This window comes from Pan troglodytes, chromosome 12 (genome assembly GCF_028858775.2).
Source record: "Pan troglodytes isolate AG18354 chromosome 12, NHGRI_mPanTro3-v2.0_pri, whole genome shotgun sequence".
Classification (NCBI taxonomy): Eukaryota; Metazoa; Chordata; class Mammalia; order Primates; family Hominidae; genus Pan; species Pan troglodytes.
In genome coordinates, this window is record NC_072410.2 from 60,236,260 (window position 1) to 60,264,130 (window position 27,871).

The window sequence follows — 27,871 nt, forward strand, 5'->3', positions numbered from 1 at the left end:
GAATAGCGGCAAGTTTTTTTGCTAAGAACTAGAACAAGACAAGGATGCCTACTCTCACCACTCTTATTCAACATAGTACTGGAAGTCCTAGCTGAGCAATTAGTCAAGAGAAAAAAAAAAATAAAGGGCATCCAAATTAGAGAGGAGGAAGTCAGTTGCAGACAACGTGATCTTACATATAGAAAAACCTGTAGACTCTGCCAAAAACCTCTCAGAACTGATGAAATAATTCAGTAAAGTTGCAGGGTACAAAATAAATATACAAAAATCAGTAATGTTTCTATATGCAATGAACAAGCTGAAAAAGAAATCAGGAAAGCAATCCATTTACAATAGTTACAAAACAAAAAACAACAACAAAAAAACACAAAACCTGGGAATAAAGTTAACCAAGGAGGCAAAAGACTTCTACAGGGAAAACTACAAAACTGACGAAATAAATTAAAGAGAATACAAAAAATAAAAAATCAAAAGACATCTCATGATCATGGTTTAGAAGAATATTGGAATTAATACTGTTAAAATGACCATACTACTCCAAGCAACCTATAGATTCAATGCAATCCCTATCAAAATACCAATGACATACTCCACAGAAATGGAAAAAAAAAATCTTACAATTTGTATGGAGCCACAAAAAACCCTGAATAGCCTCCTCAGGGAAAAGTAATCCTCAACAAAAAGAACAAAGCTGGAAGCATAATACTACCGGTCCTGCAAATATTCAAAGCTGTAGTAACCAAAACAGAATGGTATTGGCATAAAAACAGACACATAGATCCATGGCACAGAATAGAGAACCTAGAAATGAGTCCATGTATCTATAGCCAGTAGATTTTTTTTACGAAGGGGCCAAGAACACTTACTGGGGAAAGGACAGTCTTTTCAATAAAAGGTGCTGGTAAAACCAGATATCCATATGCAGAAGAATGAAACTAGACCCCTACATCTCACCCTTAATCAAAAAGTGGATCTGAGACCTAAATCTAAAACCTGAAACTATAAAACTACTAGAAGAAAACATAGAGGAAACAACTTAGAACATTGATCTGGGCAAAGATTTCTTAAGTAAAACCTCAAAAAGAACAGATAACCAAAGTAAAAAGTAACAAATGGGATCACATCAAGTTGAAAAGGCTTCTGTACAGCAAAGAAAACGACAGACTGAAAGGACAATCTAAAGAATGGGAGAAAATATTTCCAAACTATTCACAATGGAGGAGAAGTAATATCCAGAATACACAAGAAACTCAAATATCTCAACGGAAAAAAAAAAATTTTTTTTGATTAAAAAATGGGCAAATGATCTGAGTAGACATTTCTCAAAAGAAGACTTACAAATAGCCAACAAAGAAAGACATGAAAAAAATGTTCAACGTCACTAATCATCAGGGAAATAAAAATCAAAACCACAATGAGATATCATCTCACTCCGGTTAGAGTGGCTATTACCAAAAGACAAAAAATAGCAAATGCTGGCAAAGATGCAGAGAAAAGAGAACCCTTATACACTGTCAGTGGGTAAACTAATAAAACTACTATGCAGAATAGTATGGAGATTCCTCAAAAAACTACAAATAAAACTATCATATGATCCAGCAATCCCATCCCATTACTGGAAATTTATCTTTTTTTTTTTTTTTTTTTTTTGAGACAGGGTCTCACTCTGTCACTAACTCACGGTGGAGTGCAGTGGCATGACCTCAGCTCATTACAGCCTCAACAGCCTGTGCTCAAGCGATACTCCTACCTCAGCTTCCCAAGTAGCTGGGATTATAGGCATGTGCCACCACACATGGCTAATTATTTTTATTTTTTGTAGAGATGGGGTTTTGCCATGTTGCCCAGGCTGGTCTCGAACTCCTGGGCTCAAGCAATCTGCTGGCCTCGGCCTCCCAAACTGCAGGGATTACAGGCATGAGCCACTGTGCCCAGCCCCACTACTGGGAATTTATACAAAGGAAAGGAAATCAGTATATCAGAGACATCCACACCCCCATGTTTATTGCAGCACTATTCACAATAGCCAAGATATGAAGATATGGAATCAACCTAGGTGTCCAACAACGGATGAATGGGTAAAGAAAATGTGGTATATATACATCAGGAATACTAGTTAGCTATAAAAAAAAAGAATGAAATTCTGTCATTCACAGCAACATGGATGGAACTGGAGGACATTATGTTTAGTGAATAAGCCAGGCACAGAAAGTTAAACACTCTCCCTGCATGTCCCCCTTCATATTGGAAGCTAAGAAAAAGTTGATCTCATAGAAGTAAAAAGTGGAAGGAAAGATACCAGAGGCTGAGAAGGGTAGGGGAAAGACAGTGATAAGCAGAGATTTGTTAAAGGATACAAAATTACAGCTAGATAGGAGGACTAAGTTCTAGTGTTCTCTGCCAGTGCAGAATGACTATAGTTAACAATAATATATAGTTTCAAACAGCTAGAAGGAGAATAGCGAATGTTCCCAACACGAAGAAATGATACATGTTTGAGATGACGCATATGCTAATTACCCTGATCACTATACATTATATGTATCAAAACATCACTATGTACCCCCGAAATATGTATAATCATTATATGTCAATTTTTTAAAAGCCCAGAATCTAAGTTTTCTAAACTCCCCCCAATCTCCCTTTTGGGCTCCTTTTTGGGAAAGAAGACCCTTTGGGAATTGTTTCAAAGGAAGCATAAATTAGGATAGAACTAGAGCTAATAGTTACGGTAAACTTCAAAATAATAATTTTTAAAACTTATCTTTTAATTTTTTTTTTAAATAAAGAAAGCTAGAAAAATAAAAATACCACAGCACTAACCACAACCTACCAGAAGCATAGTACATGAAATAAATGGGACCAGCATCTTCTGTTATTCATCCAGCATTGGCTCAGACTTACCCAAGGTCAGTGGCAAAGCCAGTGCAAGAAGCAACAAGATGCCTGAGCCAAAAGGAAGAGTTCAATTGTTTAAATCAAGCAAGAGCCCTTTTCAGTCTAGTTGCCTCAAAATTTAAGGAGTGAGGGTGTCCATCACATCCACGTGTGCAGGATGGGTATTTCTTGCCATGTGCCTTTCTGCATGCAGAGCTTGGGCTGGGTCTCCTGTGGCAGCTGCTCAGGACAGTGTTCTCTGAACTTCCTCATTCCTGCCTTCTCCATACAGGAAGCAACAAAGCAGTACATGTTGCTCCCTTCCCTGAGCTGCAGGGAACTCGTTACAAGCAACACTGGCTAAGAAAGGAAGCATTTCCATCCTGTCACATGAACTGAGATGGATTCAGGAAAACATGAGTTCATGTTGTGGCTCTGTCAAGGCATCCCTCAGGATAGGGAGACTCATTGGCTCTTTGACCCTTTTCCCAACTCTGTCTACAAATCTGTCTTCCTTGGACCTGCCTACATGAAATGCTACCACTAGAGTCATTTATTTTAGGCCCAAATTACAACCATGTGAGATAGTTTAATCATCTTTTTGCCTTGAAACAGTAAGTAGAGATCCTCCCAGTAAAGATTGGGAGGTTTAATGGCAATTGGTGGGACTACTGGGGAGCTGTAGGATCCAGGCAGTAGGGCAGGGGAGCCCCACAGAAAGGCGGTGAAGCAGTGGGAGTTCCAGGAGCTGCCACTACATGAGTGCCTTAAAGTTTGCAGGTCAGGGGGCCCCTCAAGGTAGGAGACAGCAGATAAAGGAATGTAGAGATGCTCTGAAGTTTTCTCTGCCACAGCTTGGCCTAAGGCCACATACCCTTCCTGTGTTTGTATCTCAGTCATTCCAAGGGTCAAGTCAGGAAGGGGCCTGGCCCACATTCTGTGTGATAATAGATCAGATACCTCTGGTGTTCTGCCTCCCATCTCAGCCTCACCCCTGATTCTAACTGCAGTCTATGCTGGCCTCATCCTGACAGCCTCTTGCCTTAAGAGCCAGCCCATGTATTTTGCTTTCTCTATTTTGGGATTTCTACAATGCTGTGGACACTAATGGGAGCCCACTTAGCACTCGCATATGTACAGCTCTGACTGTGAGGGAGTTAATGGCTCCAGTGTAACCCTCAAACAGGGGCCAGTGGGAGCTGCAGATGAATGCCTCTTCTGGTTGACCATCAGATAGACAACCCTGAGAGATTTTTTTGTTTGTTTGTTTTGAGACGGAGTCTCGCTCTGTCGCCCAGGCTGGAGTACAGTGGTGTGATCCTAGCTCACTGCAACCTCCGCCTCCTGGGTTCAAGCAATTCTCCTGCCTCAGCCTCTCAAGTAGCTGGGATTACAGGTGCCTGCCACTACGCCAGGCTAATTTTTGTATTTTTAGTAGAGATGGGGTTTCACTATGTTGGCCAGGCTGGTCTCAAACTCCCGACCTCAGGTGATCTTCCCGCCTCAGCCTTCCAAAGTGCTGGGATTACAGACGTGAGCCACTGCTCCCGGCTGTGAGAGAAGGTCCTGGGAGGGATTAAGCTGCAGTTGCTCAGCAATGGCCTCAATAACACACCATATGTTGACTATCCCTCCTTCCCTCTCTCTCCCCAGTCCCTCACTTCTGCCCCCTAGGATCACCTCCCAAAGAACTTCCAAATAAACCACCTGCACACCATCCCTTATCTGGGGCTCAACTCTCCAGGGAGGACACAGGATAGGAAAGATAACATTCTTCTGTAACCCCAATAAATGCCAGGGCCTTGTGGGGCTCAGTCTCAGCAGGAAGTCCAATACACAGCTCAGCAAGCAATAAAGCTTTTATAACAAGGAATTTCAGTCTTTAACATTCATAGAGATATGTCAAAAAGCATCCAACAATTTCTAAATTCCCCTTGTCCAGGCCCCAAACCATCTCACAGCTATTCCAGACCCCTTTGGATACCATTCTTGCTCTTCTTCTTTTCCATCTCTTTTAATATATGAATGCATTTCACTTCCCTAGCTTAAATACATACAGATAGTCCCTGATTTATGATGGTGCAACTTAGGATTTTTCAACTTTACAATGGGTTTATCAGGGTATCAGATGCATTTTTTACTTCAATATTTTTTACTTACAATGGGTTTATCAGGGTGTAGCTCCATCATAAGCTGAAGAGTGCCTGTATCCACATAGCCTCCCGCTCCTGTCTTTCTGCAGAAGCTGTTGTGAATCTGCATCACTGAAGAGCAGCCATCTTCTTACCTGGTGGTAGTGGAAGGCTGAGGGACTGCTGCCTCCCACCAATGCCCTCCCTGTCTGGTTTTTGGATAAGAGTCAGGCTGCAAGCTTCCAGAGCATCACAGTAGATGCTGCATAGTGCTTAGAGTGAAGCCCACAGCAAACCTGCAGGGAGCCAGCCTTTTTCTGCAACAACATACATAGAAAATGGGCATTTTTGTGCCCTATATTCAAGAAAATGGATACAACTGCCACCCCAAGAGCTGAGGGGCTCCCTATCTTATTTGACAAAGCATGACCCCCTTGCAGCACATCAGTGGGCTGACCGCCCCCAGTGGGAAGGCTGCTTGCTGGGCACGCAGGCAGTGGCCAGAGCTCTGACACCGTGGTAGGTCCTGGGAACACATTGAGCTGGCTCCCTCTCCCTCAGCTTCTAATGAACACGAGCATTGGCTTGACATTTTCCTGCACATTCTTACATTTGCCAACTGCCTCCCCGCCCCCATCCACACATTCCACAACATGGCAATTAATTGTTCTCTGCTGTTCAGCAGCATTGGTCTGCACAGCCGCAAGTGTAGTCATGTTTTGTTCCTGATTTAATCAGTGGCTATCCCTGACTGTCCCTCAAAAAACAGACAAAACCAGCCAGCTGCAGACCCAGCTGTCAGCGAGCCCGACACTGGCATTCAAGTGGCCGCAAGAGAACCCATACAGTGCCCAGAGAGAGCCCATTCTTTTCTTTTCTCCTCTTTACAATTGACAGGCTCTGAGAAAGGAAACGTGAGCTCTGGGCTTGGCAGCAGGGCAGGAGGCTCTTGTTAACAGCTTGCCTTCCTGTTTATATGGGGTCTGGCAAAACTGTTAATTTCTCTCACGGAGGTGACAAATGGGAAACCCAGAACCGCCAGGGAGCAGCAGCCTAGAAAACAGCCCAGGCGTGACTTGTTGAAGCAAGGCCAGGGGGCTGGAAATGGGTGGGCAGGGACTCTCGTAGGTTCCCGGGCCCACTGGAGAGGACAGCCGAACTCAGCGGTCCCTCTCGAAGAGGAGCTGAGCACGGCTGCGTGGGCATGCCTCTGCCGCTGTGCCCCAAGACAGGACAGACACAGTGGAGTGCCTGTGGTGCGGCTCAGAGGCTGCTTCCCAAATTAGCATCTGTGCTAGGACCTGCCGGGTCTGTCCTCACCATCCTTGAGTGGCCCTGGTCTGGCTCAGAAGCTGAAAACACCCCAGGAAATACACCAGGGTTGGGCAGCCCCCTTCCTGCGGCTTCTCCTGCGGCTTCTCCTGCGGCTTCTCCTGCGGCATCCTAAACCCTAGGCAGTGTTTCTCCTGCTGCTTGCACATGGAAAGCACCTGGAGAACATCAGGTTTAATTGTTCTAGGATAGGACCTGCGTGCTGATCTTTTTAAAAAGCTTCCCAAGTGATTCCAATAGGCAGCCGGGGTGGTGAACCATCATCAAGGGTAGATTGCTGTTGCTGTTTTTAGTTTCATTATCAATCATTATTATTATCTGACGTTAAATGCTGGCTTATTTCAAAAGCCTGTTTGCAGGGGTGGGATAGAGGCAAGGAACGAGATGAGGAAACAGATTCCAACAGTCAGAGACCCTCGGAAGATGAATAATAGCCCCAGTTTAACTGGGACTGGGGATATAGGTTTAGGGTAGTTTTCCTGGGATGTGGAATTTTCAGAGCCAAAACTAGAAAAGTCTGTCATGCTACCAGCCCCCAGGGCACCCTGGGCTGTGTCTCCCATGGGTTCACCGGCCCTCTGAGCCTCTTCAAGGGGTAAGGTCTTATTCATGTTTGTATTCCCCAGTAGCTGCCATACAGTAGGTGTTCATTATCTAGTCCTGAATTTGCTGCCTCCTGTTTAATTCAACAAAGGCCCCTTAGCTGCTGCTATTTTATGTAGGAATGTTACCGGGCTTTCATGGCCTGGAGAAAGACATAGTATTATTTGTTCTAGAGACAGACGCAGCTTCAGCGTGGGTTGAAGAGCAGGTTGTGGGCTGAGCTTTGGGAGAGATTTGCAAGCCTGTGGACATGGAATGCTGTGGCTGCAAACATTTCAGGGAAATGGAGCTATTCTCACCACAGATATAGATCTCATTTAAATATCCCTCTCCACACAATTTTCCTATCAAAGCAACTGGACTGCAAAAATGAACTATTTTGGAAGTTTTGTCTCTTATAAAAGGAAAATCAGGATTCTCTCTCCTTTTTTGCTGCAGTTTTATTCAAAACAAGTAAAATAAGTGTTTGTGGAGAACGCAGCAGCTCCCTTCTTAGGCTCTTTGAGGACTCCCAAAGCCTGACAAGCAGGCCCTCCCGAAGCTCACAGTGAAGGCCTCTCCACCCCACCACTCTGGCCCCTCCCCATCCTCAGTGTGGCCTCCCTGGGTCCCTGCATGGATGGTCCTGTGGCTGTGCAGAGTCCTTCTCGTCTCTGTTCAGGAGGCTCACACCCAGCCCCTCTTACTTCCACTCTTTCTGCAATGATCAGTTCAAGCTTGGGATCCTCCAAGAAGACCTACTTCCTCCTTTCTCTTCTGAAAGTTTCCAAAGCAAGCAGAGTCTCTGCCACATTGTCCAGCATCCCTCTGTGATCCCTTGTGGAAATTACCAGGTCATTAGTTCCACCAACATGTCCTTTGCTGATACAGTCTCTGCCTACCAGCCCCAGTCCTGGTATTCCTGAGGCTGTCTGAAAATCTGCATGGCTGTGGTCTCCCCACCTGCTCACCATGATGTGTAAACAGTAGAAAAGTGTGTAGATGAGATATTTCATCAGCAAGAAGCCTGGGGAAGCTGCAATCCTCTGCTGCTTCCCTCACTCCCAGCAGCTGAAGCAGGGAGTGGGGAGGAGGGGTACAGCTGGTTCTGCAGCCAAGAGCCCTTGGGTGGGAGTTCTTTGATGTGGCTACTTTCCCAGGAAAGGACATCTCTGCATCCCTCCAGAACTTCCAAGGGGCCATCTCTGCTTCAGGCTACCATCTCTGCTGCAGTCTCTACTACGTTCTCACCTCCTAAGTTCTGGCCAGATCCTCAGCTTGGCCCACAGGGAGCAGCTGAGCCTGGGATCAGGAACCTTACTCTGGATTCTGGGTTCTGGCAGTGTGGTTGGGTCCTCCCAGTACCTTAGTTTTCTTATCCAGAAATAGGGGTTAATAATAGTACCTACTTCACTGGTATTCAGAGGATCAATTGACCTACTTCTGTTAAAGCAATTAGAACAGTGCCTGATGCATAATAAATGTTGGCTATTATTTAACATTCTCTTAATGGAGGAGAGGGAGGGGATAGTAAATCATCTCTAGGTGAGAAGCCACCTGATTTTTGTGATTCCTGCATCCTGAAGTTTTCCCATCTCTGAGTTTGGTTCTTATTGCTAGAGGCAGTTCTGGCCTCCTGAAGAATCTCTCAGCCCAGACACTCCTGAGTTTCTTTCTGTGTGTGTTGTGTCTCCAAAATAGGCCAGCCATGGCTGAGCTCTAAGAAAGTTGCCTTTAATAGCCACCTTGACACAGTCTACTTCTAATTGTTTTGAATGTGTTGATCTTGATATCTTAAATCTCCATGTGCTTCCTGAGGCAAGCAATTCTGTCTTGTGCATTTTCTTTATCTCCCAACTATGCCTAACATAGTTCTAGGTATTGGTTGAGAGACACATTAAAACCTGGGAGAACCCAAAAGCAATCTACCACCCCATTGCCCAGTGTCCATGAGACCAGAAATAATACTGAGGAGACCCCCTTGACCTTGAGCATCTGAGTCTGGATCAGGAAGGTTGGAAAATACATCTGTTTTGGATTTTGGGTAGTTGGGAGAGTGGAATGACAGCCAGCAAAACTTCCATCCCCAGCAGACTAGCCTCTGTCCACTCCCTAAGGTTTGGAGTGAGCCCAAATAGCTTCATTTGGGAGACGGACAGGGGAGACGCCAGCCAGAGCCAATAAATAAATATCCTTCTCTCCCTCGATTTTACTTCCTCAGTGGTGCATGGAAAGCCTAGAGTCTGCAGTAATCAAATAGACATGGACCATGAAGGGCTTCTCATTCCAGGCTGCAGGGAAAGCCCCAAGACTCTGCTATGGTTCTTCATGCCCACCCTTCTTTTGCTGGAAAGGGAGCTGTTTGTGACATTTCTTGTGTCCCTCTCACATTTCAGAGCTTTTGTTGGAAAATGCTTTTAGATTAGCATTAAGTCTGTGTTATCCTTTAAAAGACTGGATGAGTAATAAATGAGCTAACCTATCCTATTTTCCAAAAAGAACTCGAAATTCCTCCCACTTCCCTGAACAAAATATCTGTATTCCCACCCACACTCTCAGCAACCTGCTGCCGAGGCTGAAACCCCGCCAAGGTTGGCTTCAGCACTACTGCTCCTGGGGCTTTGGGCTGCTCCCCATTCCAGCCAGGGTCCTTGACTCCGCATCTGAGTTCTTGCTCTGTTCCAATATAGATAAAGGCACGTTAATGGGGCCAAGAGTCCCTCTGCCAGATGGGCTGAAACACCATAGATGACTATAGTCAGCAGCCCGTGGAGAAGAGTTTAGACATTAAATGCTTTGCTGTGCAGAAGTTGTCAACAAACAGCAAGGCACACCAGCCTACAGCCACTATCCATGCCATGTTTCTACCCTGGCTTCCAGCCTCAGCCTTGCCCCCTGCCCAAAAGGCCCTCCCTTCTCCTAGGCACCGGACAAATTCTAATCTTTCAAGATTCAGACCAAGCTCCTCCCCCTCCCCAGCACTCCTTCAGGATAGGTGCATTTATTGAGCACCTGCTGAATTCCAGGAGTGGACTAGGGATTGAGATACAAAGATTAAACTCCCCAGCCCTACCTGCAAGGAGTTCCCAATCTAGGAAGCAATCTCTGACCATTTTAGCCCACAAGTGCTACCCTTCTTCGAACTCCTTTGAACAAGAAGTTTGAAGTACAGTGTAGATCTCACAGAGTCATCAGTCTTAGAAACAGAAGGAAGCTCAAAAAATTCACCTGATTGGTCCAGCCTTGGCTTGGCTATTGTTAATATTATCCCCAACTTACAGACGAGTTAATGGAGCCTCTGAGAGGTTAAGAGCATTGCCCAGAGTCACAGAGTGAGCTACTAGCCCTTATGTACTCTAACTGCTCTCTGTGTTGGTCTTACTTCCCCAATTGGTTCTAAGCTTCCCAAGAGGGGCCAGGACATTTTAGCTTCCCCACCTACAGCCTTTCTGCCAACCCTCCACATGCATTAAGTGCCTAATAAAGACTAGTGGCTTGCTGATTGCTTGTGGGCCTCTCTCAGCTCCTCAGGTCACGGGGCCCAAGGGCACTACCTGGAACCCGCAGTCCAGACCCTGCATCTGGAGAGAGGCTGAGCTTCCTCTCCATTGCTCACATTCCCTTGGTGTGGCCTCTTTTTGAGAAGCAGCAGCCTGTAGCCCCCAGGAGAGGACCTACATCTCACTGTTTGCAAACAGGCTTTGCTTGCTCCAAAGGCTCTGTTCTCAAGACAGGCTCAAGTAAGCAGCCCTTGGAACTGGAGTGGTTAAGTTAAATAAGGGTGTTGGTTGCAGTGTTCCTCCTCAGAGAAAATGAAGTTGACCTGATCTCTTTCCCATGAGCCATTTGGAGAACAGGAGATAATAAAGACAGCTGAATTTTCCCCTGGACCGTTCTTTGGGAGCTGTTTGTGAGGGGCTGTGGTCTTGCTGGGAGAATGCAAGAAGGTGAAGAGAAGCTGGTGGGATTGTGCAGGCTGCTTCAAGGTGGACCCCACCCCCAGTGGTGGGCCAGCCACAGTGAGTGACTAAGGACCCTGTGTGCCTGGGCCTCTGGCCAAGGAGGTGAGGGCTGGTTGTCATCCAGCTGAAGGCAGCTGTGCTTGTGAAAATGTTCATCTATCGACACTGCACTCACCTGAAATACTACAGGCTGTGGCATGAGCCCAAATCTGCTCATGAATGTTTATCCCTCTGAGGGCAGCCACACCAGGCAGGGGAACTGAGGAAGCAGGAATTGAGAACTCTGCATGGGAACATGTAGATTTCGGGATTCAGATCAGAACCTTACAGTAGATTTGTCTTTGAGTGCAATGTCCCATTTAACTCTCTCCAGAGCCAGCCCCAGGATCCTGTGATTTGGAAGAGGAACTTTAGGACCTTGGAATTATACCCTAGGGGTGGAGAGATTGAGAGAGAAGTGCTCATAATACAGAGGAAAGGTGCCCCCAGCCAAGGATTAATCAGTGTAGTGGAGGAAGCAGACTAATCAAGATGTAATTATGCCAAAGGGAAACAAACCAACTAATGGGTGTCTTCCTGGAGCTCCAAGACCTGAAGGAAGGAGCAGCTTGCTGGCTCAGGGGTGAACTTTTCTTTAGGGGCCAGGAAAATGAGAGGACATGCTGGACATGTGGATCAAGGCCCGGGGAACATGGGGATACAAAGGCAGAGGCCCTGGGACTGGAGTGGGGATGGACTCTCTCAGGGACTGCAGAAAGGAAAGAGATCAGACAACCTGAGACAAACTTGCAGCCAGCCAGCAGGACCCAGGCTGCCCAGGCAGCCAATGGCCAGGAGACAGCCTGCTTCTAGAGCACCAGACACTGCGTCTTCTCAAAGACTGCAAAGTGTCAGCCAACAGAAAAGCCACCTGGGCCTCCTTGCACACTTTCCTATGCTCAGGAGCCAAGAGTGTGCCTCCTTCTGTCCTTCTATCTTCCTGACCTCAGCAACTATACTCAGAAGAACAGCCAGATAGTCTTCAAACTGCTGTTTGCCTCCCAACACCTGGCAACAGGCAACAGGCAGACTGATGAACCAACAACTGTAAATGTTTGTTTTCTTTAAATAAAATTCCTTGGAAAGAGCTCTGAAAGTGAGGAGAAGAAATCCTAATTTGGCAACACCATTGAATGTTTGCATTTTCTAGGGCAATTCAATCTCTGGATTTTTAATTAAAGAAAAAAGAAAAGAATTAGCTGAAAAGATCTTGGCAAGAAGCTAAATGAGCCCATGCAGTTTGAAAATGAAGGTAAAAAGTCTCAGCAAAGTTTGTACTTCCCCAAGATCACACATGTGACGGGGTCAGGTGACCTCCCAGCCTTGCATAACATGTCCCATCCCACCCTGATCCCATCCTGGGTCCTCTTTGAGGGAAGAGGTTAGCAATCTCCACAAGCCCAACCAGTTCTATTTGGCCTAAACCTGAGGTTGGAATATGCCACTAGCCAATTTAGGTATGTAGCTTCTTCTGTACTAAGGGTTGCCTGTATAGTATACACATTTATGCTAACTAAAAATTAAATGTGTACCTGAAATATCATAAAATGCATTTGTACATTTCCTGGAACAGTAAAGGTATTGTTTGGCTTGGCCATCTGGGGATGCAATGACAGAGGGTAAAAGAGGTGGGTGGCTGCCATTGCTGGGCCTGACATGACATAGACCCTAATTGACCCCATGGTCTGCATTCAGAAATGGGGTATGTGGGCTTCTAGGTTACCTTTGGTTCTTGTTCCAAGGACAACACTTGGCTCTGTCAAACTCTGCTAGCTCTAGCTACCATGCCTCTAGCTAGTCCCCTCCCACCTCTGAGCCATCCCCCAGTTCTCTGACAGCCACACTTGATGGGCTTCAGCCCCCTGAATCGGCCTTGCTGGCAAACACAAATACAAGCATCCTTGGTTTCTTGCACATATATGGGACTGTCTGCTTATCAGCTGAACCATAAGGGTCTTGCAGTCTGGGACTTTACTCTTTGGTTCTCCCCTGTGTCTCCAAGTTCTCTCTGTGGTGAACACTCAGTCCACTGTGACAACCCTCTCCCCCAACACCCACATGCACCCACATACACACAGTTCTATCTAGCAATCTAGAGGTTAAACGTAGATGTGACAAAAACATCAACAGCTCAAGTCAGGACCCCAACTGTAATTCCACTGGAAGTCACTGATATTTTAAGGGGGCAAACATGACTGTCCCTTGGACTTCAGGCTAAATGTCAAACGAAGATGTGGGGTCCCAATCTTCTAATTTTTAGGGTCTTTTCCATGCTTTGAAAACCTGACAGGGTGTAGGCTAGTCCAGGGATGTGCTGGCATACCCTGCCCCCAGCCCTCCTGAGGCTAGAGCACACACGGCCTTCTCTCTTTGCTCAGCCCTGGGCCAAACCGCAGCCTCTTTAAGAGCCAGCCAGTAAGGCTGCTGGCTGCCTCTGTAGAGTCACGTGGAAGAGCACCAGGACAGGGCTCACCCAGCAGGGGTGAAGTGGAAAGGGGCTTTCCTAAAGGAGGGAAAGGGAATCACTCCAGCCCCCTGCACATTTGCCAAAGCCACATCAAACTCTGGGGCTACTGTTATACCACTAACAACTCCTCAACCCCAAGCCTTCCTAACCAGACCCAGCAGAGGTCATGCTGAGTACCCCGAGGATTTGCTTCCTCTGAAAGACGTCCTGAGTCCTGAGTCAACAAACACTTGGTTTCACAATTCGCATCTGTTGTCTGATTAGAAAAAAAAAAAGGAGAGATGGCATGCCCACATGCTCCTGCAGGGAAGCTCACCCACCACCCCAGGCCCTGCCACCTGGCCTTTGCAGACTGTGTGAACCTCTGAGACTACTTGGCCTCCATGTCTCTGGAGCTTAGAGGAGCTCCTTAGGCCAGAAACCCTGACTTTCCCAGCCCTGAATCATCACAGCTCCACCTGGCCCTGCAGCCAGAAAACAGAGCCGCTGACTTTCAACCAAAGGGACACGCACTTTGGGAGGATTCAAACAGGGTCATTACTGCTCAGTCTTTCAATGAGACTAAGCAGAACAAAGCAGGACTGAACCAGAAGAGACAAGCGCTCAGTTGGCACCTGAGGCAGAGCCCACTCTATCTCTATGAGGCCTTGGCTCCTGGGTGAACTTTCCCAGAAGTGTTTTGACAAAGACACTTCAGAAGTCTCTATAGTGCTTCCAAGTTCACATGTTCATCGAATGTTAAAGTAGGAAGGGACTTTTTGTGGGACTTTCGCAAGTCCTTTCTCCTTTCTGGGCTGCAGTCTGCTTATCTACACAATGAAGGGATTGGACTAGATCCGTGGGTCTCAATCCTGTCTGCACAAGAGAACCACCTGGGGATCCTGCAATCATGGGCAGGGAATGTCTGTGATAGCTTCAAAGTAAACAAGGGGCAGGTGCAGGGGTGGGGAGGCGTGGGCGGGGGGAAATGCTGCAACAGGACTGGCTAAGTGTTGAAATTGTTTAAATGGGATAATACGTAAATTGGGGGTAAGAGGGTGGGGTCATTCCATTCCCTGTTTTTCAGAATAAAAAGTTTAAAAAAAAGAAAAGCCAAACCACTGATTCCTGGGTCTCACCTGGAACCTATTAACCTGGGCAACAGAGCGAGACTCCATCTCAAATAAATAAATAAATAAAATAAAATGGAATGTCTAAGGGCTCGGGGCCATGGAATTGGTGTTTCGAAAAAGGAGTCCCCAGGTGATGCCAATATGCAGCCAGGATTGAGAATGTTGGACGAAACACTCTCCATGGCCCCGCATGCAGCTGAGCAGTGGAGCCACCCACACCTTCCACCAAACATAGCAAGTCAAATTCAAGTCCCACTTGCTTTGACCTTCTACTGCTGTAGCTCCTCCTCTCAGAGGGGAGATGATGGGCGGGGTCAGCGCAAAGCCCTGCCAGGCTGCAGTCCCAGGTCCTCCAGTTGGTCTATTCTGCCTGGAAAGGTGGAACCCTCAAATAGGCTGCTACCTAAGGCTTCCAGGGCCAAGTGTGCCAGCTCAGGGAGGGTGGCATCTGCACCTCCAGAAAGTTCCAGACAGGACCAGTCCCTCTCCCCCATATGGTGAGCTTGAACTTAGCCTCATTTTCTGTCTCCTCATGTGGCCAAGTAGGCCTCCCACCTCTCTGAACACAGCAAGTCACACTCACATGGCATTTGGTTTAACTTCCCAGCCGACGCTGAATGTTCCTGGACTGTTTCCCAACATCCATTTTCTCCCTTTTGCGCTTCAGCGTCTGGGACCAGCAGGCAGGAAGCAGGCTGAGCTTGGATTTCCACCAAGGATGCTCAGCTTCCAGGGGCCCCTGCAGGAAGGTTCCGCTTTCACTGCCTCCCACCCCAGAGCACCAGCCACAGACCCCCTCCCCCACCACTACCACCCTGCAGAATCAAACCCTACTGGCTGGAGTTTATCCTTCACTCATTGGTGAAGAACTTTACATTCCAAACTCCTAGAAAACTTTTCAGAAGGTTTCCTCTCTCTCAGATCCTTTGTCCTTTATCAATGACAAGGGAGCTCTGCAGGGCAGTGGGGACCCCTCCTGATTTGGGCCTTTCTGAAAGGCAGGAACTTCTTGAGTTCTGTTGTCCCTTTTGAACAAAGGTACTTCCTACTGCCTTTCTCCAACTAAAACTGGCTCTCCAGTTTGGCATTTGAGGCCTTTCCTGCCTCATGTCCCATTATTTCCCTATTTTAAAAAAATTAAAAGACTTCTGCTTTTGCCTGTCTGGTCAACTTACGCCCCCTACCCACCTAAACGTACCGGGTACCTTTCCACATCTAAGTATCTGCTGTTGCTAGTCCTCCTGTTTTTGAATGGATTGCCCTTTACTTTACCTGCCACCCTTAGTATTTTTCAAGTCAAATAACAAAAATAATAGAGGGTCAAACTTCTTGAGCATTTATGGGGCTTTAAAACAAACTTCTTGAGCACTTACTGTGTCAGTACTAAGCACCTTATTTATATGTGTCATCTCTTTTACTCCTCACAAAATGCTGAGTCTTTTTTTTTTTTTTAATATAGACAAGGTCTCACTATGCTTCCCATCCTGAGCTCAAGCGATCCTCCTGTCTCAGCCTCCCAAAGTGCTAGGATTACAGGCCTGAGCTACTGTACCCGGCTGCTGAGTCACCTTTTAAGATACTTTTCATTTTGAAGTTTTAGACTTACAGAAAAGTTGGAAAAATAGTACAGAGTTCTGTGTACCATTCCCCTAATGTTAACATCTTACACAAATATAGCACAATTATCAACACCAGGAAATTAATATTGGTACAATACTATTAACTCATACCTCCACAAATTTCTGATGTTTTTCTCATGATTATGAAACTGCCATTGCAAAATTATAACTGAGGCAGTGAAAGAGATCTGACCTAACCAACTCCATCTTGCTTCTCACTTCCAAGCTGTCCTTGTTCATTCCTAATTGTAGGCCTCACCGACTTTGGGAGGAACTTAGTTTATAGTTTAACTCTGAAACAAAGACCCATAACAGCCCTTTCCCAAAACAAATCCCCTCCCTGCCTGGGGACTAGACTGCCCTTGTAGGACTAACAAATTAGCCAAAAGATTAGAAATTATGGCTTAAGAGTCATTCAGCTGGAGGCTACAAGATTCTGACCTTCCCCAAATTGTTCATAGGGATAACATATCTATTGTAAAACCTAAGATCAGTGCTTGAGATATTTTGCAGACCCTGCCCTTGATGGATCGGCTGGCACCACCCAGATCAATAAACTGGCTCACTTGATCTACCCCACTCAGGAACTGACTCAGCACAAGAACATAGCTTCAACTCCCTATGATTTCATCTCTGGCCCAACCAATTAACACTCCTGACTCACTGACCCCTGTCCACCAAATTATCCTTAAAAACTCCGATCCCTGAATGCTCCGGGAGACGGATTTGAATAATAATAAAACTTCAGTCTCCCACACAGCCGGCTGTACGTGAATTACACTTTGTTGCAATTTCCCTGTCTTGATAAATTGGCTCTGTCTAGGCAGCAGGCAAGGTGAACCCATTGGGCGGTTACAGTTAGATGGAGGTTATGCACTTTTGGCAAGAATACCACAGAAGTGAAGTTTTGTCTTTCTCGGTATGTCATATTGATGAAGCAGGATACTTCCCTGACCCCTTTGTGGGACTCATGACAGGGGTGCCTCGTTTACTCAGCCCGCTGCGCTCAACTCCTCACAGGAGGTAGCACACAAGTGAATGCGGTGGGAACTGGAGTGCATGAGTGCTGGAACTGCCGGCTGCTTTGGTGCCAGTAGGAGGGCCCTGCAGCAGCATCCAGATGGGGGCTGTGACCCCCAAAAGCCCCACAGGGCGTGTTACAGTGCTCTTTTAGCTCTGCTGTCCACGGACAGCTTAAGTTTTAACAGCTCAGTGGGCCCTTTACCTCGTCGCATGGGGCAGCTGCCCTCCACCAGTGAGGGCAAAGGGCCAGTGTGGCAGCCTTTCATATCCACACCTGTGGCCCCTGAGCTCTTGTCCGGTGTCCAGGAATAATGAAGTCACATGAACAAATTGAAAGGTGGTAAATGTGGAGGATTTTATTGCCAATAAAAGTGGCTCTCAGCGGGAAGGGAAGCTGAAAAGGGGATGGGGGGGTAGGTCATTTTCTTCTGAAGTCTGGCCGTCTCCAGTCAGATTCTTCTCCTAAGTTACACCGTCAAGCTGCACCTCTGAAGTTAAGCTGCTTCTCTCTGACGTCCAGCCATAGTCCTGATGTCCCGCTGCTTCTCCTCTCTGCCAGCTGAGTCTGGAGTTTTTATAGGCACAGGATGGGGTGGGGCAGGGCCATGGGTGATTTAGGAAAACGCAACATTTGAGTGGGAAAACAGGAATAGAAATTCTCACTTTGGGCCATGGTTTCAGGCTTTTCAGCTTGAGGGTGGGGTTTTCGCTGGGACCCGCTCTTTTCTGCCTAGGATTTCTCTGCCTCCTGTCCCTATCACTAGCAAGTACCTCATGCTGATTTGTCTTACTACAGGTTGTGTCAACCTTGATCACTTGATTAAGGTGGTATCTGGTAGGATTCTCCATAGTAAAATTATTGTTTTTCTTTTCATAACTGGTAAGCACCCTGAGGGAGATTCTTTGAGACTATGAATAGCCTATTTCTTCTCTAACTCCTGTCCACTGAATTTAGATCCACCAGCAGATCTTGCCTGCAGTAGTTATTACTATAATGTTGGTCTAATGGTGATTTTGTATTTTACGAGGGTCCCTGTTTTCCCCACTTGATAGACAAGATACTACAGCTCAGATCTGTAACTTACCTGAGGTCCCAATGCTAATAATTGGCAGAGTCAGAACTCAGGCACCAAAGCCTCTGACCCTAAGCCCTTTACTCTTGCAGTGGGGAAGTGAACTATATACTGTCTCATGGCACCTCTTGTCACCACTTGATTTTCCTGTGTGTGATCTTCTCCCCCAGGCACACAGTTTCTGGAGGGCAGGGACTGGCTCCTATTTGATTCCCCAAGGCTGCTCCAGGCAAGGTCTGGTGTCCCATAAGTGGTTGTGGACTGACTGGTAGCTGGAAGGATTGAAAAGGCCACCTGTGTTGAGAGGAGGAGGTAGAAACTAAAGAATATCCAGCTTCTTTCCTTTTTCCCAGCCCACAAGGTCACAAGGAAAGAGGTGGGGACATACCCAAGTCCGGACAGAGGAAAAATGTGGGCAGGGCCTCCACAGAGGGGCAGAGGGCTCAGGAGGGCAGATACCAGCTGGATAACGAGTGGGAATGGGTGGGAGAAAGTTTCAGAGAAAAGGTAGAGAAAGCAGGAGGGACCATCTTATCTAGTTTATCATTTTACAGGTGAGGAGGCCAAGACCACGTTCTAGGGCTTTATTGATTATAATCAGACCCTCAAGTGCAAAGTAGGGTTTATTGAAAGTATTCAGGGAAGGAGTTCACTGCAACTCATTGGTAGGAAATGTAGCCTCGACAGGCCTTTTCAGCTCAAGTGCTTCCCCTGATTACCAGTGTTTCTGTGTCTCTAAATTCACATTTATCTATAATTCAAATACTGAGTACCTTCCATGGGGTAGCACTGTACTGGGAATGAAATTGTAAGCAAAAGCAGAGGTCACCTTAGCCCAGTGGGGAGGGGTGGATTTTTCTTCTCATCTGTCTTCCCTGCGGCCTATGGGTGGGGTAGACCAAGCCAGAATGAGAAGCCAAAGGGACAAGTGCACAGTCCAGAGAGGGTCAGTGACTTGTTCAAAGTCACACAAGGCTGGAACTTGGGTCCTGCAGTGCTGGTTTCAGGGCTCTTCCTGTGCTCAAACATGTTCCTCATTCATCTTTACTTACTTTTTGATGCAGGGAGTGGAGGGTGGGGTGGCCTGAGACCCCTATGGCGGCAAAGGGAGGTCAGAGAGTGTGATGTGGGTGTTTATGGAGATGCACTTGAGTGCAGGGCTGGGGCGCGGGCTGGGACCAGGGCTAAGGGTGACAGCTAGGCCTACCGGAGGGGTACTGGATGGAGGAGAGAATTGTTCACAAGGAAGCCACAGGCTGAAAACACTGAGAAACAGCCTCCAGGGGCCAGCTGCAGACTTCAGTTTCCAATTCCTGAATTCACCTCTTCTACAGTAATGCCAGCCCACTGGCCTGACTGCCAGGGCCGAATGCCCAGGACCTAGACTTTGGTCTGCACAGTCAGAGGAAAGAGAGCAGGGCAGCAGTGTTGAGTGGAGTGACTAACTCTGGATTGGCAGTGATCCTGGGCTCTCAGCTCAGCTCGGCCATTACAGGCAGCATCTTCACCTGTCAGGCTCTGGTTTACTCACTGGATGCAAAATGAAGGTGTGGGGCTGCTTCCGAGGTTTTCAGTCTGAATCACCGGGACAGCTAATGAGATGGTAAATTCCAGGCCCACCTGAGATCAGGTTCAGGGGGTCTGGAATGAGGCTCAGGGACATGCCTTGTTAACTGATGCCCCCAGAGGGTTCTGGGCCATCCTTAGTCCTGGGCCATATTTTAACCAACAGGAACTTGGCCATCTCCGGGGTCTCTTAAGTTTCCCTGCAAAAAACCAGGTACCTTGGGCCAAGGAGAGGAAGACAGCTATTTTCCTGGTACCCCCTGCCAGTCAGTGTGGGATGGGCCAGTGGGAGAAGAGACTGGGCATCCTCCACTGACCAGGCAGGAATGGCCAAGCAGGACACTAGCAGGGAACCAGAAAACCAGCCCTGGCAGTCAAGACTGGGGGTACTGAACTGGAGGTGCAGAGCCTGCGGCTGAGGGCAAGCCGCACTATCTGTTTAGGTCTCTGAGGTCCCACTCATCTCCAACCCCCGTTCCTTGGCCTGGCCTGTTTACCTTAAATCCCAACCAAGCCAAAGCTCATTTGAACATATTGGTAATCAGGGAGCAGAGTTCAGGACCTGAACCCTAAAAGCACTTTGTGTTTTCTCAAATTCCAGAAGATGGACAAGTTGAAGAAACGTCACAGGAGCCCAAGAGGCTGGCCAGAGAGCCCAGGACTCGGTTCCTCTGTGGGAAGGCACACACTCTGTAAGTTATAGCTCTGGGTCCCAGTCTGTCTCACTGGGTATGGGCCTTCCAAATCCCCATCTTTCAAGGGTTCCTTCCTCCAAAATCTGTCCTCATCTCCCCAGCCACAATCACCTGCTTTTTCCTCTACAACCTTGTTAGCCAGCCATTTGAATGTCCATCTCCTGCACTAGACAGAAGTAGGGGCTGTTCCACCTTTGTTCTCCGGAGTGCCTGGCACACAGCAGGTGTTCATCAAATCGAAAATAGCATTGAATGAGGCAAGGGTTCCAGTTCAAAAGGTTTTGTCTGGAGACAAAAGTGCTAAGGAGGGGACATGTGCAGCCCATATTAAAAGGACTTTATCTCAGAGTTTATTTCACTATTTATAAAAATAATGACTGGGAAAAAATGCGACCTTCAGGACTAAAATGCCTGTTCTTAAGTTTATGGGATAGCCTCTGAGCAACCTTTTATGCATACAGTGGATAAAAATTTTTTAAAAAATACAAATATGGTCTGCTATTCAGGTGGATGCCCAGCTCTGATAACTGGCTTCCAGGAGAGGGAACATAATGGTGAAATGTTGAATTTTAAAAAGGGAGTAAAAGGTTTGTGGGTGAGAGTAACTAATGGCCCTGAGACATTTATGACAAAAACGTGGGAGCACCGTGGCAGAAAGAAAACTAGAAGCTCAATGACTGAGACAAAGACCCAGCAGCCACGCTTGGGTGGGCATGGCGCTCCATGGCTCCCTATGATGGCTCATCTCAGCTATTCAACTGCTGCAAAGGGAGGAGGGAAAACTGATCAACTCATGGAGCCTCAATTCCATCATCTGTAAAATGTGTGCAGCTGTCATTCCTACCCATTGGTTTGTTGTGAGGATTAAATAAGGTCACAGCAGGGCTGGTAGATGCTTTTCCTGAGACCAGAGTACACAGTACCTTGGCCTGATTAATTATATGTAACTATCTACAGGCTGATGTAGAAGACAGAGGCACTATTCAGTTACTCACAGTAACAGGCATGAGCCCCACTCTCCCCTATTTTCATTATGTTCTGGTTTTATGAAACGTTTACCTTACTTTGCTTGCATAAGGAAAACCATTTCATCAGGACCTGAGAAAAATCTAGTATTCAAAAATGATTATAAGTGCCCACCTGCAGTCCCAGCTACTTGGAGGCCAAGGTGGGAGGATCAGCTGAGTCCAGGAGTTAGAGGCTACGGTGTGCTATGATCAAACCTGTGAATAGCAACCATACTCCAGCCTGGGCAACATAGCAAGTCCCCATCTCTATTTTTACAGAATAAATATAAATTCATTTAAAATGATTATAGCAAAACAATATTTCAAAACAATATACAATGGCATTTGGGTTGATTGTATGCATTCTCTTTTTCTCTCAGGTTAGGAGCTTATGCAGACTACATGAAAATTAAGTATTACAGTTTGTTTTGTAAAATAAGTTAGAGTGTAAAATAAGTTAGTTTGTAGTGATTAAAAGCATTAGCCCTGGTTAAGCTTCTTATAAAATCCCTTGTTGTGACAGCCAGGAAAGTGAGTTAATGAAAATTCTGATGCTCTATCAAATCAGTTGGTCAAGAAACTTGGTCAGGAGGTCAGAAACATGGGCCCTGCCTGAGCAGCAAGCCACCATGACGCAGGCCAACCTGAAGACAAAGGCCTCAACTATTCCTTGAACCATGCTGATAATCAGGACATTCCGAAGAAACAAGTGATGTGGATTTCAGTGACGTAAGTAAGGGGCCCCTGAGGGTCACAACAAGGCCTGCCTCTTTGCAGCTGCAGCTGCTGCCCTCAAGAGCTGAGTCAAGGTGGAAGGCAGACCCCTCAACTACAGAAATGCTGCCTGATATTCACGAAAACCACCTCTGACTCCCAATACCTGTGGCATTCTCCCTGTCATATCTGAAATGTCTCCCTCCAGGGAACAATTATCCAACTATCTTACAATTTTCAGTCAGAAATTCTACAAGCAAAGAAACCACATGACCCAAAAATTATACTCCTGGATATTTATCCAAGAGAAGTGAAAACATATGTCCATATGAAGTCGTACACAAATGTTCCTAGCAGCTTTATTCATAATAGATTTTGAATCTGCCTTAAAGACTGAGGCCAAGTTTACTTCAAAACCAGAATTTCGTTTCTCCTCAAACTGTCTGCAGAGTTCCATCTTGGCATCACGAGGGACTCTTTTGATTAGAGAGGACAAACACATCCAAGGCAGCTTTGGACCAGCTGTCACGCTCACAGATGTCTGGGAACCCCAGAGCATTGCCTCGCCCTGAGTTGCTACAGAGATGGGCACGCTGTCCAGGAGCAGCAAGAACCTCACCAGAAGGCCCAAATTATCCTGGGTTCTCTCCTTTAAACATTTTCTGGCCTTACTATCAAAATCCAAGCATTCATGGTCTGGATCGCCAGAGCCAGGTTGCAGAGTGCAATGAGTCCCATTCAGCAGCACCCCATGCGTTACCACAATGCTTCGAGATGGGTCATGCTCTGCCCATTTTGCAGATGGGGAAATCAGTCCCTACAGAGGTGAAGTGACTTTCCCAAAGCCTCATGGCTGGTGGATCTTGGGCTGACATTGAACCCACGTGGTCTGGCTCCTACAGTAACTGAGGGCGTGCACTTACACATGGAATGAACTGCTGAGAATGATCTCGGAGCTGGAGCCAAGGGGAGCAGGAGGGTCTGGTCCTGTGAGGACATGCGCTGTAGACAGGTCTGTCAGCTGGGCCAGGCTGCATTTCCTGTCGTGCTCCATCAAGAGCAGGCTCGCCTCACGGCCACACCCATGCCCATCAGCTGGACTTGACACCTTCCTGGGATCCGCCCAGACTAAGAGATGGGATTTTAAAAGGCTTGAGTTCTAACCTTGGCCCTTTACAAGAATTTGCTGAGTGATTCCTCACAACACCCTCTGCAGTAAGTGCTGTTAGCTTCCCCATCTGCAGTAAGTGTCATTAGCCTCCCCATTTAACAAGGGGAGGAAACAGGTAGAAAGGAGCGAAGTGTTCCCCCATCTTCTGCCACCCAGCTAGTAGCAAAGTCAGATCTAACACCCAGGTCTTTTTCTGACCCCACATCTGGGCTCTAATCTCTGATTTCTCTGAGGCTAGAGAAATAAGCCATGAGGAAAACGTTGGTGCAACAAATGAAGGTCTTAGCTCCCTTGCAGTGGAATAGCCGTTCCTGGGTTCAGCGCAAAGCAGTGAGGGTAGCTGAGGCTGCTGGAGGCAACCGCTCAGGCCAGGCCACAGATAAAAGTGAGAGCGCACCCAATTAAACTAAGGCCTTAATTACAGGCTTCGTTCAGAGCCTAGCAGCAAAAGCTTGCTGCAGCCCCACAGGTGCTGGACGCTGAGGAGTTCCCACCAGCCTGGCTCAGCCCTCTGCACCCAGGCAGCCCACCCCCCCCCCCCCCCCCACCTTCCGAAGGTAGAACCACGAGGACTTCCAAATCAGATGCACTTTGGAATCTGAGATGCTCGGTAAGAAGCTCATTCCAAATCTAGAAGTTCACTGGTATCGGGATGTCCTTCTCAGAGCTTTCGGTGCACAAAGAAACGGACATCTCTGCCCCTGAGGCCGCTATTCCTCACCATGCTACCAACCCAGGCTCAGCTCTCCCTCCCGGGCCTTCCCGCCGCACCCAGCCCTTCCTCCAGGCCCGCGATGGGGAGGACACCCGGCCAGCCTCCCAGCCCGCAACCGTCCACTCCTGGCTGCCACACCCAAGGCAGTCTCTGCCTTCTCTAGAGCGAGAGCGCAGCGGGCCAGGGAAGAAGTGGAAAGACACAAAAGGCTGCGGGGCTGGGAAGGCGAAGCAGCAGCCCGCACGGCAGGGGGCTTTGGCAGCGGCGCCCGGGGTCGCCGATCCCCGGCTATCGGCCAGCCCAACCCAGCGACCCTTTCCGCGGGGGATGCTGGCCCCTGCTGGCCGCGCGAGAGATCGCAGGGTGGCTATCGCCTCGGGAGAGCAGAGAGGCCCGGGACCGGGAAGCGGTGCCCGCCCCGGGAAGGGGCTGAGCTCTCAGGGCAGCAGCAGCCCCCGGCCCCCGCGTGGAGGTGGTTAGCCTGGAGGGGAGCTGGGAGAAGGCAAGGACGGGAGGACCTGGGCGCGAGGCCCCAAGTTCTGGTCCTGTCCCCGCCGCCACCCTGGTAACAGAGCTAGCTGCCTCAGCACCTCCCGGCTCACACGTGCTATCAAACGCCTCATATCATAGTTTCTAGAAAGGAGATGAGTCAGAAGAAAGAGGTGAGAGGTCTCTAGCATGACTGGCTCTGGTCTCCCTCCAGGGCCTACCTGCAGAAGACTTCCTTCAGCCTCATGTCTTCCTCAAGACCAGCCAACCCCGAACCATGAGCTGATGGGGCCGCGTGCATTTCACAGGTTACTGACTGGGTGGGCTGAATGATGGCCCCCAAAGACAGCCAGGTCCTAACCCCTGGAGCCTGTGAATATTACCCTACATGGCAAAACGGACTTTGCTGGTGTGACTGAAAGCCCTTGAGTGGGGAGATTATCCTGGATTATTCAGATGGATCTTAAATGTAGTCACAAGGGTCCTTCTAAAAGAGAGGCAGAGGAAGATTTTACTACAGAAGACAAACAAAGCCATATGACAAAGGAAGCAGAGAGAGAGAGATTTGGAAATGCTATACTGCTGGCTTTGAAGATGGGTAAGAGGCCAAGAGCCAAAGAATGCAAACACTGCAGCTCTGGATGCTACAAAGGGCAAGGAAATGTAGAGCCCCTGCAGGCTCTGCTGACCCCTTAATTTTGGCCCAGTGAAACTGATTTCAGACTTCTGATCTGCAGAACTGAAAGAGAATAAATGTGTGTTGCTTTCAGCCACACAAGTTTGTGGCAATTTGTTACAGCAGCCACGGGACGCTAATACATGACCCTCTACTCTCTGACTCTTGTACTCAGCACTTGGGATCAAACAGCGAACCCGATAAACCTCTACACCTCCCAGGGAAATTGACCATCTCTCTGTCTCTGGATTTTAAAAAGGAACAGCCACGTAGACATTTTATCAAAGATATATGAATGGTCAATAAACACATGAAAAGAAAATGCACAAAATCATTAGCATTAGGGCAATGAAAATTAAAACCACAATGAGATATCACTTCATACTCACTAGGATGGCTATAATAAAAGACAATAACAAATGTCAAAAGTGTGGAAGAACTATAATTTTCTTATATTGCTGATGGGGTTGTAACATGGTACAACTAACTTGGAAAATAGTTTGGTAGTTTGTTTGGTTTTTTGAGATGGAGTTTTGCTCTGTCAGCCAGGCTGGCATGCAGTGGTGCAATTTCGGCTCACTGCAACCTCTGCCTTTCAGGTTCAAGCAATTCTCCTGCCTCAGCCTCCCGAGTAGCTGGGATTACAGGCACCCACCACCACACCCAGCTAATTTTTGTATTTTTAGTAAAGACAGGGTTTCACAATGTTGGCCAGGCTGGTCTTGAACTCCTGACCTCTGGTGATCCACCTGCCTTGGCCTCCCAAAGTGCTGGGATTACAGGCGTGAGCCACTGTGCCCGGCCAGTTTTTAAAAGTAATTTACCCAAAATAAGCACATACTCCAAATATATGTGCATATAAGAACAGAAGCTATGAATGTTCATAGCTGCATTATTCATAGCTGCCCAAACCTAGAAATAAATGTTCACCATCAGTGAATGAAAATGTGGTATTTGCAGTGGAATATTACTCAGCAATATAAAGGAACAGATTACTGTTATGCTACAATATGGAGGAGTCTCAAGAACATTACACTAAGCAAAAGAAGACACAGAAGACCACATATTGTATTATTTATATGAAATGTCAAGAGGCAAATCCATAGAGACAGAAAGATTAGTGGTTGCCTGGGACAGGGACGGGGTGGGAATGGGAATGGGAATGGGAATGCTACAAGTAGGAGTATCACTGGAGTGATAGCATTTTAAGGTTGGATTGTGATGGTGGCACAACTCAAAATGAATTTTATGATATACACATTAGACCTTCAATAAAGCTGGGTTTTGGCTGGGCGCAGTGGCTCACGCCTGTAATCCCAGCACTTTGGAAGGCCAAGGTGGGCAGATTACTAGGTCAGGAGATCGAGACCATCCTGGCTAACACAGCGAAACCCCATCTCCATTAAAAATACAAAAAAATTATCCAGGCATGGTGGCAGGCGCCTGTAGTCCCAGCTACTCGGGAGGCTGAGGCAGGAGAATGGCGTGAACCCAGGAGGCAGAGCTTGCAGTGAGCCGAGATCGCGCCACTGCACTCCAGCCTGGGCGACAGAGTGAGACTCCATCTCAAAATAAATAAATAAATAAATACATAAATAAATAAAGCTGGGTTTTTTGTTTTATTAAAGGCAAATCTAGGATATAGGATAATAAAACCTCAAACCTCACAGGAGTATTTGCATTTTAAGAGAGGGACCTTAAAGATTTCAAAACCTACAGTATGATGGAAAGCCTGGTGACAGACCACACCTGGGGACTATGGCCCAGCACTTCTCTGGATCATCCCAGTGAGCAGCCCTACCACCCTGTACCGCAGCTATATTGTGCCACCTTTTACATTCTGGGGAGCAGTGGGAACAGAGCTGCACACTGTTTGCCTCATACCTTCACCAGGGCTCAACATGGAAGCCAGTACATGCTTCATGCAGCCACGATTCACACAAAAGCACCCCGTGCCTGATGCCTCTGCTTTCCACGAGGCAGGCGTGGAATCTGCTCCTCCCACCCCCAGAGCTGGGTCTGTGGAGACACTGCATTCCCCTCCTCTCAGTAGGGTCCTCCTGCACCTCATCCCATCCAGCTCTCCCCAGCTCCACTCTGCCGACTAGACTGCTCTCCAGGGAGGTTAAGATGTGGGAGCTGGCCCAGGAGCCTGCTGCAGCAAGATCAGAGCTGCCAATCCCATTTAGCTCTGCATCTCTCAAAACGCTAAGGCCAGCTTACAGGCACCCCTCATCCTGAAGCTTTCCTTTAAGTAAAAGAGTTCCTTCTAGAAAACAGGCCCATGCCTGGCACTGCAGAGAATGTGGCCCTGCTTCCAGAAACTCAGGACCCACCCTGCCTAACTCAAAGTTTTTCTTCTTGATCTACTTTACAAATTTCTCCCACTCTTACCTCCATGAGATGCAAGCACATGCAAGTATCTATTCTCTCATGGCATGTGAATTCCCCCACCCTTTAGCTCAGTCTAATAAAAGCAAGCAAACTGTGGGTGAGAACCATATTTAAGACCTCTAGCATCCTCTCCAATGGTCTCCCCTGCAAAATGACAAGTGTAGGCCTAAAACAGAGGAATGGGAATAGCCCCACTTTTAAGAGTAAAGGAGTCAAACATTGCTGG

The 27,871-nt window shown here is 47.4% G+C and overlaps 2 long non-coding RNA genes across 4 annotated transcripts in view; both read right to left on the reverse strand.

Moving 5' to 3' along the window:
* The window catches only part of LOC129143225 (uncharacterized), a 91,461-nt gene extending 76,274 nt beyond the window's left edge, over positions 1 to 15,187 (reverse strand). Inside the window, exon 1 of one of the 3 annotated variants that reach the window (XR_008546409.2) lies at positions 15,087 to 15,187. This is a non-coding gene — a long non-coding RNA (uncharacterized LOC129143225). Of the gene's footprint in view, positions 1 to 2,904; positions 3,436 to 5,037; positions 5,366 to 15,086 lie in introns of those variants that run through there. The other 2 variants (XR_010149494.1, XR_010149495.1) reach the window with 2 other exon arrangements.
* A 2,303-nt stretch (positions 15,188 to 17,490) lies between these two features.
* On the reverse strand, positions 17,491 to 24,473 carry LOC129143135 (uncharacterized). The gene is made up of 3 exons (XR_008546260.2): positions 23,920 to 24,473; positions 18,231 to 18,512; positions 17,491 to 17,710 (listed from the first exon to the last, which is right to left on the reverse strand). It is a non-coding gene; the product is annotated as an uncharacterized LOC129143135 (long non-coding RNA).
* Between the last annotated feature and the right edge of the window lie 3,398 nt (positions 24,474 to 27,871).